A 12196-nucleotide genomic window follows, 5' to 3' on the forward strand; every position below is an offset into this window, starting at 1 on the left:
CAATTAGGAGTCTATCACACTGGTCTGGGTGATAGTTCTATCTTTACCTAGGGAGAGGGCTGTGGAAATAGAGAAAAAAGACAGAGATCTGAGAGATATTTAAAAGATACAGTTACTAGGGCTTGATAATAGACCACAATAAAGAATGAAGGAGGGGCACCTGGGTGGCTCAGTGGGTTAAGCCTCTGTCTTCGAATCAGGTCACGATCTCAGGGTCCTGGGATAGAGCCCCACATCCGGCTCTCTGCTCAGCAGGGAGCCTGCTTCCCCCTCTCTCTCTGCCCGCCTCTCTGCCTACTTGTGATCTCTCTCTCTCGCTGTCAAATAAATAAATAAAATCTTAAAAAAAAAAAAAAATGAAGGAGAGAAGTACCCAGGATGAATCCTGGGTTTCTGACTTCTGGAATCAAATGAATGGTGGCGTCATTCATTAGAAGATGAAGTTCAAAACTGATGATCATGACTTTGGTTAAGTTTGACCATCCCGTCATGGGCTTATAGATAATTACTGAACTAACGGCATAGATGAGATGACCCAGGAGAAAAGGATCAGGTGATAAGAGAGGAAAAGTCTGAACTGAGCCTTGAAGAACCCCAATACTGGATGGAAGATGCAACCACAGAGTCAGAGAAAGAACAGTCAGAGAGAGGAACAAAACCACCAGAGTGCAGTGTCTCCAAACCAAGAGAAAGTGTGTCAAAAGTCCTCCATAGGGGCACCTGGCTGGCTCAGTTGGTTAGGTGTCTGACTCTTGATTTCAGCTCGGGTCATGACCTCGGGATTCTGAGATCAAGCCCTGCATTGGGCTCTGCACTCAGCAGGAAGTCTGCTTGAGGATTCTCTTTCCCTTCTCCTTCTGCTCCTCCCGGGGAACATGCTTGTGCTCTCTCCCTCTTTCTCTCTCAAATAAATAAATAAATCTTTTTTTTTTTTTTAAAGCCTTCCATAATCTTCCCAAGCAATAGTGAATGGTCAGCCCAAAAACTTCTAGCTAAGCCTTTTTCATAGCACCTTTTCCTTTTTATTTTACTTTATATTCCTTTTCACATGTATACTATAGCTATTTGTGTACATATCTTACTACCACTATTATAGTATAGGATCTTTAAAGGCAGAGACTGCTCCTTGTTTATCTTCGTATCTGTGATAAATTGTGCAGAATACTGAATATGTGGCTCATTCAGTTATTATTTGGTAAATGAATGATGAGATGATAAGCCATTCAAAATTTAGCTGCAAAGTAAAAAAACAAAAAAACAAAAAACCTGTAGTATTCATTGATGTTCATGACTCACTAGAAAGTAAAGTCTTAGAGATGCACCATATTGAAAGAATCTAAGATAAGGACATGCAGTATTTTCAACAATAGTCATTAATGTCATGGAAGTAAAAAGAAAGCCAAATCTGTAGTCTACCTATAATTAATATAGCTACAGTCTACAGCATTGTTTGACATACACCTTTCAAAGGTTGTTGGGACCAGCAATCATTTTCAAGTTTGCAGTAATAAATTAATTGCAGGCTGTAGTAGTCATGTGGTCAATTTACATGACATTTCCTTCATTAAGAAACTTAAAAAGTTGTGGTGGGAGGGCAGAGGGGATTTCAGAAACCGTTGGAGCAGAAAAATTATTCATACCACTAGAAATCTGTGTGGAAAGCATGAATGTCATTAGATTAACTCAGCTATAAGGGATTGTCAATAGGTTTCCATGTAAATAATCCATTTATGTCTCTGCATTTACAGCCCTTCCTTCCCACTGCTGGCCCCACGTAACTCCCTTTCAGAAACAGGGTCCAATCAGTGTGGCCGGAGCATTTATGGAAAGCGTCATGAAATAAGAAGGACCTGAAGAAGGGGAAAACGTTTGGCAGATATAAGAAGAAGAGTCAAGCACGCTAGTACTAAGCAGTGGAGCTGAGAAACAGTTCAAGGCCTGGTAGATACTGACCACAGGAACAGATTGAGCTGGGAGGAAGTGCAAGGTATGGTCTGGGGAGCCACATTAAAAAGGTTTGTGAATGTTTGATGCATTAGTTTAAATATTATTCTGCAGCTGGTAGAGAATCCGTGGTGCAATCCTCCTCAACTGGATAGGAAGGGAGAAGAAAGAGAACAGAGTATCAGCATCAGACATGGAACTCTTCTCAACTAAACAGGGCCCCACCTGCTACAGTTGAAAACCACTGCTGTAAGATAAAAACACTCAGATAAAACCCTTAACCGTGAAGAAAGGCTCTTGACTAGGATTTAACAGCAGCAAAGTGATAACTTGTGGTAAGAAACCAACCCTCTCACTCCCTGGCTTTGTATTCACCTTTTTGTTATCTCATTTTGATGAGCTCTATTCCTTCCCCTACAGTACTTTTCTCCCTTACTCCTTAACTGAACAACAACTCAGTGAAAATCTCTTTCTTTGTATTTCACTGGCAGAGTGGATACAGATTGACATTTCCCAGAATTACATTAGAAACCACTAGGAGAAAGAAAACAAAAAGATAAGAATCTTTTTGTCAATTTTCCCAAGTACAGATCTGGGGTCCGAAGTTCCCTAAGATAGGTAATGTCATCAAAGCAGTGAGCCTGAGAGGCACCACTGTCAAAAAAGCATCTTCCAACCAGGAACCCCAATCTCTACATAAAGGGATGCAACCACAAGGACCATACAACTCTTAGTTAAACCCTCTTTCCAGACCCTCTTCCTTTCCAGTTTTCAGGCAACCCCAAATCCCAGGAGCTTTTCCCTATCCTAAGAAGTCACTCTCATACATGCTGTCTAGTCCCATCATTCTGCCACCTTGACTCACAAATCTGTTTCAAACCTCCCTTATCTGCTGGAGACCTCTGGCCAAGCTCCAGATTCCTGATGGAGGTACACACTTACTCCACAGCTGAAGAAGGGCAGTGGCTGACGTGGCCTGATGCGTTGGGGTTCCGAGCCAACAGCCAAGAAAGAATTCTTGAGATGTCTTTGGCACAAAAAGGTGCTTTTATTAAAGCATGGGGACAGGACCCGTGGGCAGAAAGAGCTGCACCGGGGTTGTGAGAAGTATAAGAATTTCTAACCTGTGGAGGGGAAACTGATGTTAGGGCACCAAGAAGCTGAGTCTATAGGTTCCTGGAGATTGCTTTTTTCTTGTAAATCATTAAGACAGTTGCAAACTGATGGAGACTCAGGTCCTGCGTGACTGTGATCTCTATCAGTTTTGTTTGTTTGTTTTTCCCCTTCTTTTGTTCTAGGGCAGCCAGGAATCCCTGAGGAATGTTACACATATTCCACCTGGGGGGAGGACTGCCTGGGCGTGTTAGCTTGTGCTTCGCCCTCTGCTTGCCTTCTGCTCCCTCATCACTGGTGACTGGCACCCTTGAACACCCAATTAATGATACAGATCACATCCCCCAAACTGATGTGGGAAACAGAGGCAGAAGAAAAGTTGTTAAATTTCCTTACTATCTAGAGTCCACTGATGAGTCCTTGAAACAGGCAGAGTGACATTCCTCCAGGGACTCCACTGCCTCCCCATTAACATTTTGCTAAGGGCAAAAGGCTATCCTAGCCTGACCATCCCCTACCCCCAACCAGGATCCTGTAAGTCTACTTTAACATATAAATATTCCTTTAGGAACTTCCTTTATCTCTAAACCCTCCAAGATACGTGCTGGCCATGATCCCCAAGCATATGGCCCACAGATATATATCTGAAAGGTCTCATGACTAAGGTTTTATTCGATGGTAATAAATGACCTTTTCCCAACAACAGCTAGCCCCTCAAGGTCCTGGAAACCTGGCTTCCAAAATTCCTTAGAGACTTACACCATCCCTGACCCCCTCCCAGCCTGCAAGTATATAATGGACCACTCCTCACAACCCCCAGGGCAGCAGCTCTTTCTGCCCACGGGTCCTGTCCCCTGCTTTGATAAACCACCATCTTGCACCAAAGATGTCTCAAGAATCCTTTCTTGGTCATCGGCTCTAGACCTCACCCCACCGAATCTCACCTAAGTTCTAGAACTTCATCAAAACCACCTGCTCTGCCACCCCTGAAAGAACTCTCTCAACATATTACACCTCCTCTACTCCCAGCACCACCAACGCGTCCATCATGTGCCTGGAAAAGATGTTATCATAGAATTTCACAATCACAATTCCTTTACTTTATTAGAAGACTAAGATTCTGAAGGAAAGCTGAGCAACACTGAGAGGAAGGAGAAGAGAGAGAAACTTACATAACTTAGTGGCAAAGGTCTGTTTTGAGAAGGACCTGTAAGTTTTGATGAACTTCCTTTCAGTGAATTTTTTTTCAGCCAAATATACTAGAAAGTTATAGGTACAACAATGCCACCAGGAACTCTTAGTGTTCACCTGGAAGTGAGCACCAAGCATAATCTCCTACTCAGACTTGCAGCCAAGTTGAAAAGGGAAATCAACTCTTGTGGTGGATCATTCCCAAACATGACCACCAAAAATTCCCTCTATCCCTGTACACACACGTCACTCCTCCCACCAGGAGGTGGAGCCTATTTCCCCCTGGACTGGTCTTATAACTTGCTTTGGTCAATAAAATGAGACAAAAGTGACATTCTAGTGCTCCTGTGAACTATAAGGACTTTAAGGCCTTAAGAAGACTTGTAGTTTTAAAAAAAAAAAAAAAAAAAAAAGATGATGACTTGCAGTTTTGAGGCATCTGGATGGCACTGTCTGTTAAGCATCCAACTCTTGGTGTCGGCTCAGACCATGATCTCAGAGTCATGAGATTGAGCCCTGCATCCAGCTCTGTGCTCAGTGTGGAATCTGCTTGGAATTCTCTCTCCCTCTCCTTCTGCCCCTCCCTCTTGTGCATTCTCTCTCCCTCTCTCTCTCTCCCAAAATAAATAAATAAATCTTTTTAAAAAGAGGAATTGTAGTTTCTGTTTTTGTGTTTTGGGGAATCAGCTAACCGGTTAAAAAGTTCAGGCTACACCACTAAATAAGGAGAGGCCTAACCAGCCCCTAACCATTCCAGCAGAGGCCAGATGTGTATGTGATACCATCTTGGACATTCCAGCCCCACCTGAGCTCCCAGGTGAATACAGCCAACACCACATCTAGCAGAAAAACTACCTAGTGGAGCCCAACCAACTCACAGAATCCATGAGAAGTAAGAAGCTGTTATTGTCTTAAGCCATGAAGTTTTGATGAAGTTTATTACCATAATATAGATAACTGAGACTTATTTAAAAAATCAACCCATCTCAGTCAAGGATATCAATAAGTCTGGATCCCAGATAACTTCTTAATTTGTCCAGTTTTTGTTTGAATGGTCCTTTTGTTACTTGTTCTATATTGATCTCAACCATGAATTCAAGACAGTTCTAACTTCAAATATTATGTCCTATATATCCCATAAGAACAAAGTTATTAGAGCTTACTCTGAGTTCAGGAACTCTGACTACATTTTTTATTCCCTTAATATAGCTTATGCTTTAACTTCCTCTGATTCTGAAGATACTTTGGATTTTATTAATGGCCTAAACTTTAAATTTTACTTTCAAAATGTCCAGTGTCTGTAGTTGCTGTGATAATCTCCCTTTGAATATGTTTTGCAAGCTTATTCATGCTTTTCAAATGTAAATTCAATGAGAGAGCAGTGTGCAGTTAGATAATAGCATTCATCAGATGTCACCACTGAAAGGGAAGGATTCTCAAGGGATTCAGCTTTAATCCTTCTCTCTTCCTTACTCTCTACTATCTGTGTGTGACTTATTCAATGACAGTGACTTCAATTAGCATATGTAAAATGATGACTCACAAAGCCAGACTTCCAATTTGGACTTCTCTCCTAGGATTCAGATATGGTTCCAAATGTCTACCAGGTATCTCTACTTGGATGTTCCACAGGCTTCCCCCGGCTCAATGTCTCCAGATGAAACTCACTGTCCTCCAAAACCTATTCTTTCTTAATCCTTCACTCACTGAATGATAGCATTCTTCCAGAAATCTGGCATGTGGGTCTCCCTACCAGACCAGGAGCCCTAAGTCCCATTCATCTCCATATCTCCAAATCTTAGTGCTCACTGAGCATTCTTTCAATTAATAGTCAATTAATAATTAAAGGAAAACTGTTTCATTCTGGTTTTAGTTACCCCAATGAGAAAGATCAGCTCCTGTCTAACCCAACTAAATGTGTCAATACTTTCAGCACCATCTAGTCATGTCCAAGGCAAGACTTTGTGAAGAATCTTCTCACCACCAGTAGGAAGAATGGGAACCAAATGAGCCACCACAGGCCACATACGCTTGGGAAGATCTTGGCCTTGGGACACCCATGATGTACAGCCTCCTTTACCAGGACTAATACAGTTCATTTGAAAAGGTTAAATGATGGAACCATTGTCTCAGTTCCCAAGCCCCTAGGGGACCAGAACTCTGTTCTAAGCAAAGCGTATCACCCTCCTAATTACAGGAATGAGACATTTTCCTGGTAACCCATGCTGCCATGTCCCCAAGTTATTTTTGTACTTCACAGTTTCACAATATCAAATGGTGCTACCTTTTGGGAAATAAGCTTTCAAGGTGATTTTTTTTTTCTGATTACAAATTCTAGCCAGTTCCAAGAATTCAATGTCAACTCAGTTCAAATTTATGGTTTCTTTAAGGCACTGTGATGTTAATCCCTCCTTATTGTTGGGTGATGTATACTAGCCTAAGTCCTGCCTGGCTCATTACGCCCCACTTTCACTCTGTGTAGCTCTGGAAGTTCAACCTGCTTCAAAGCCAAACCAGTCTGGGTCACAGGTATTTTGAGTTTATCTCTACAGCCTAATGTCTTTCATTTTCTTGGTAGGATGGTAAGTGACAGCTTTGTGGTATATATATATATTTTAAGATTTTATTTATTTACTTGACAGAAAGAGATCACAAATAGGCAGAGAGGCAGGCAGAGAGAAAGAGGGAAGCAGGCCCCCTGCTGAGCAGAGAGCCCAATGTGGGACTTGATCCCAGGACCCCGAGATCATGACCTGAGCCGAAGGCAGCGGCTTAACCCACTGAGACACCCAGGCACCCCTGGGGTCAATATTTTTAAGACTTATGTCTATAGGGGCGCCTGGGTGGCTCAATTAGTTAAGCGTCTGCCTTTGGCTCAGGTCATGATCCCAGATGATGGGATCAAGCCCCACATCAGGCTCCTTGCCCTGGGAAGCCTGCTTTTCCCTCTACCTCTGCCAGCTGCTCTTCCCAACCCCCCACCCCCCACTGCCGCTTGTGCCCTCTCTCTGTCAAAGAAATAAATAAATTTAAAAAAAACAAACATTTATTTAACAACAGAGATAAAAATTATCTCTGTAATAACTGCTTTTATATTCCAGATTAACTTATAGCATCTTAAATAATAAATGTTTTGATTTGACAATTTCTTTATGAAATCTAGCATAATCTCAGGTATACATGAGACATACTCTTGAGTTTATAATTCTGATTTTTTTAAAAGATTTTATTTATTTATTTGACAGAGATCACAAGTAGGTGGAGAGCAGGCCGAAAGAGAGACGGGGAAGCAGGCTCCCCACTGAACAGGGAGCCCAATGCGGGGCTCAATCCCAGGACCCTGAGATCAGGACCTGAGCTGAAGACAGAGGCTTTAAGTCACTGAGCCAACCAGGTGCCCCTATAATTCTAAATTCTTAAAAGTAACTCTGTTTTGGGGGCACTTGGGTGGCTCAGTGGTTTAAGCCGCTGCCTTTGGCTCAGGTCAGGATCTCAGGGTCCTGGGATCAAGTCCCATATCGGGCTCTCTGCTCGGCAGGGAGCCTGCTTCCTTCTCACTCTCTCTCTGCCTGCCTCTCTGCCTACTTGTGCTCTCTCTCTGTCAAATAAATAAATAAAATCTTTAAAAAAAAAAAAAGAAGTAAGTCTGTTTTTCATTCAAATACATTTGCTTTTCTGGAGTTTGGGGTGATTAAAATGGGTTCATTTGAAATATTCATTATTGCCTTCCCTGCTGATAGTACCCTTGCAAACATGGTGAATGTTCCTAAAACCTGCTAGACTTTCTGTAAGAAGTGTGGCAACCATCAACCCCACAAAGTGACACAATACAAGAAGGACAAGGATTCTCTGTATGCCCAGGGAAAGAAGCATTATAACAGCAAGCAGAGTGTCTCTGACAGGCAGACAAAGCTGATTTTCTGGAAAAAAAAAACCAAAACCCTAAAACTACAAAGAGGACTGTGCTGAAGCTTGAATGTGTTGAGTCCAACCACATATCTGAGAAAATGCTGGCTATTAAGAGACCCAAGAATTTTGAACCGGGAGGAGATAAGAAGAGAAAAGGCCAAGTGATCCAGTTCTAAGCTTCATATTTGGTTTTATGAAGCTGATAAAATCTTGAGGTTATATTCAAAATGAAAAAAAATTCTCTTTATTAAAATAGCACTTGCTAATCTCATAACATTTGAATAAAAAAAAGAAATTTAATCTCCCTGAAAACAATTTTTGGCATTAAAATTCATTACATTTGTTTACATAGTTATGGGGAAAACTCAATAAAAACTACTGATCTATTTAACATCTTGTGCTTGATGAAACACATTAGAACACAAAATACCACACTTTGGAACACAAATACCCAGTCAAAAGACAGGTCCTGTCATTACCAGACTGTGGTACACTACTTTTATAACAAATCTTATCACCCTCTCCCCATCTTTTGCCTTTCCATATACATAGCCTACAAAACTGTGCGATTATAAACTGAACTAACTAGGGAGGGAAAATTTAACACATTTGTGAAATGAGCATTATAAATAAATCAATGCCAATATGCTATAAGCAAAGGTCTTAACAGATCCTCTCTACTTAATGAAATAAAATGAACACAGTAACAGATTTACATGAGAATGGATTAAGTTCAAATATCAGACAATAACAATTCAGTTTAGCAAATCTTTTCATTAAATTCTAAAAGTATTCTTTAGGTCTTTAAATTTAATGCATTTCCTATCAAAATCCAACTGCCTTTTTTCCCCAGAAATTAACAAACTGATCTTAAAATTCATATAGAAATGCAAAAAAAAAAAAAAAAAGAAAAAAGAAAACATAATAGCCAAAAAAAAAATCTGGAAAAGAACAAAGTTGGAAAACCCACATTTCCCAATTTCTAAATTTATTACAAAGTTATAGTAATCAAGAGAGAACTATAACCTGGCGATTCACAGATCTGTATCCCTGGGGCTAATAATACATTGTATGTTAATAAAAAGAAAAAAAAATAGAACTGTAGAACTGGCATACAGATATATAGATATATAGATATATATATTCCATTATTCCACTATTCCATTATTATTAAAAATATATATAATAATAATGGAATAGAATTTCAAGTCAAGAAATAAGCCCTTACTGGGGCGCCTGGGTGGCTCAGTGGATTGAGTCACTGCCTTCGGCTCGGGTCATGATCTCAGGGTCCTGGGATCGAGCCCCGCATCAGGCTGTCTGCCCTGCAGGGAGCCTGCTTACTCCTCTCTCTCTGCCTGCCTCTCTGCCTACTTGTGATTTCTCTCTCTGTCGAATAAATAAATAAAATCTTAAAAAAAAATAAAATAAAATAAAATAAAATAAATAAGCCCTTACACTTATAGTTAATTGATTCTTGACAAGAATAGCAAGTTGAGGAAAGACAGTCGTTCTCCATACCCGGAGAGGGAAAACATGCAAAAGGGAGGGGTCCTACCTCACACTATACAGAAAAATTAACTTAAAATGGATCAGACTGGGGCACCTGGGTGGCTCAGTTGGTTAAGTGGCTGCCATCAGCTCAGGTCATGATCCCAGGATCCTGAGATTGAGTCCTACATCGACCTCCTGGCAGAGGAACTCCCTACTTCTCCCTCCACCTCTCTCTCTCTCTGTCATGAATAAATAAAATCTTTTTTAAAAAATGGATCATAGATCTAAATGTAGAAGTTAAAACTATAAAACACTTAGAAGACATCATAAACATACATCTTCATGCCCTCTGGTTAGAAATGATTTCTCAGACACAACACCAAAAACACAAGTGACAAAAGAAAAATAAATAAATCAGACATCATCAAAGTTAATAATTGTGCGCTTCAAAGTACACCAACAAAAAAGCAAAAATAAACCCACAGAGAAAGAGAAAACATTTGCAAATCATATATCTGACCGGTATCCAGAATTTGCAAAAAAAAAAAAAAACCTCTTACTACTCAATAATAAAAAGACTAATAATTAAAAAGATGGGCAAAGGATGTGAATAGACATTTTTCCAAAGAAGATATACAAACGACCAATAAGCACATGAAAAGATGCTCAAGATCATTAGTCATCAGAACCACTATGAGATACCAATTCACACCCACCAAGATAGCTATAATCAAAAAGATGGACAAGGGGCGCCTGGGTGGCTCAGTGGGTTAAGCGTCTGCCTTCAGCTCAGGTCATGATCTCAGGGTCCTGGGATCAAGCCCCGTATCGGGCTCCCTGCTCCCCCTTCTCTCTCTCCGCCTGCGTCTCTGCCTACTTGTGATCTCTCTCTCTGTCAAATAAATAAATAAAATCTTTAAAAAAAAAAAAAGACAATAACAAAGGTTGTAGAGGATGTGGAAAAATTGGAACCCTCATACACGGCTGGTGTGAATATAAAATGGTACAGCTCCTTTGAAAAACAGTTGAGCGATTCTTCAAAAATCTAAAAATTGTTTTGTCATATGATCCAGCAATTTGACTCCTAGGTATATACCCAAGAGAATTGCAAACATAAGTCCACATAAAAACTTGCACACAGGGACAGCTGGGTGGCTCAGTCGGTTAAGCATCTGCCTTTGGCTCAGGTCATTCAGCAGGGAGCCTGCTTCTCCTTCTCTGTCTGCCTCTCCCCCAACTGGTGCTGGTTCTCTCACTCTCTCAAATAAATAAATAAAATCTTTAAAAACAACAACAACAACTTGCACACAGGGGCACCTCTGTGGGTCAGTCAGTTGAGTGTCTGACTCTTGATTTTGGCTCAGGTCATGATCTCAGGGTCCTATAATCAAGCCCAGAGCCAGTCTCCATGCTTTATGGGGTGTCTGCTTGAGATTTTCCCACTCCCTCTGCCCCTCCACACCCCACTCCCCACTCTCTCTCTCAAGTTTTTTTTTAAACACTTGGTGGGGGGGGCGCCTGGGTGGCTCAGTTGGTTGGGCGACTGCCTTCAGCTCAGGTCATGATCCTGGAGTCCCGGAATCAAGTCCCACAGCAGGCTCCTTGCTCAGCAGGGAGTCTGCTTCTCCCTCTGACCCTCCCTTCTCTCGTGCTCTCTCTGTCTCTCAATCTCTCTCTCAAATAAATAAAAATCTTTTTTTTTTAAAGTTTACAAAATAAAAATAAATAAACACTTGGGGCACCTGGGTGACTCAGTTGGTTAAGCATCTGCCTTTGGCTCCAGTCATGATTTCGGGGTCCTGGGATCAAGCCCCAAGTCAGGCTTCCTGCTCAGTGGGAGTCTGCTTCTCCCTCTCCCTCTGCCTTTCCTCCACTTGTGTGTGTGTTCTCTTTCACTCTCTCTCAAATAAATAAAATCTTAAAAAAAACTCACCTGTACACAAATGTTCATAGCAGTCCCATATCAAAATAACCAAAAAGTGGAAACAACCTAAATATCCATCAACTGACAAATGGTTCAAGATTTGGTACTTTCACTTTTTTAGTGCTCTTGGGCCCAATTCCAATGTGTCTATTGGGGGGGTGGGGGCTGGTTCCCACAGAACACTATGTAATTCTCAGACACCCTGCTGGGGTTCAACTCAATTCTAACACTACCTACCCCAAGATAGCTTCAGATTCCACAGGTTAAGGATTCAGTCCTGCTCCCTCACCCCACATCAGAGAGCATCTGCAACCCCAGGTCGTTATCTAAGCTTCTGACTGATCGGCTACAGACTGGAGTCTCTAACAGTCCCTTCCAACTCAGGATGCCCAGTCCAGGTTGTTCCAGGTACATCTGACCAACTGGCTATAAATCAAAGGTTCCCATAACTTCCTCAGAAATTAACTGAAAGAGGTTTAATTAATTTGCTAGTGAAGCTCACAGAACACAGCAAAACATTTTTTCCTTTTTTGTTTCCTTTTTTTACTAAATAGCCAGTTTATTATAAAAGGATATAACTCAGGGCACCTGAGTGGTCCAGTCAGTTAAATGTCTGCCTTT

At 41.2% G+C, this 12196-nt stretch overlaps 1 pseudogene; it reads left to right on the forward strand.

The window, feature by feature from the left end:
* The first annotated feature begins 8001 nt into the window (after positions 1-8001).
* Positions 8002-8333, forward strand: LOC123935485 (annotated as a pseudogene).
* Positions 8334-12196: the final 3863 nt, after the last annotated feature.

Source organism: Meles meles, chromosome X (genome assembly GCF_922984935.1).
Source record: "Meles meles chromosome X, mMelMel3.1 paternal haplotype, whole genome shotgun sequence".
Taxonomy (NCBI): domain Eukaryota; kingdom Metazoa; phylum Chordata; class Mammalia; order Carnivora; family Mustelidae; genus Meles; species Meles meles.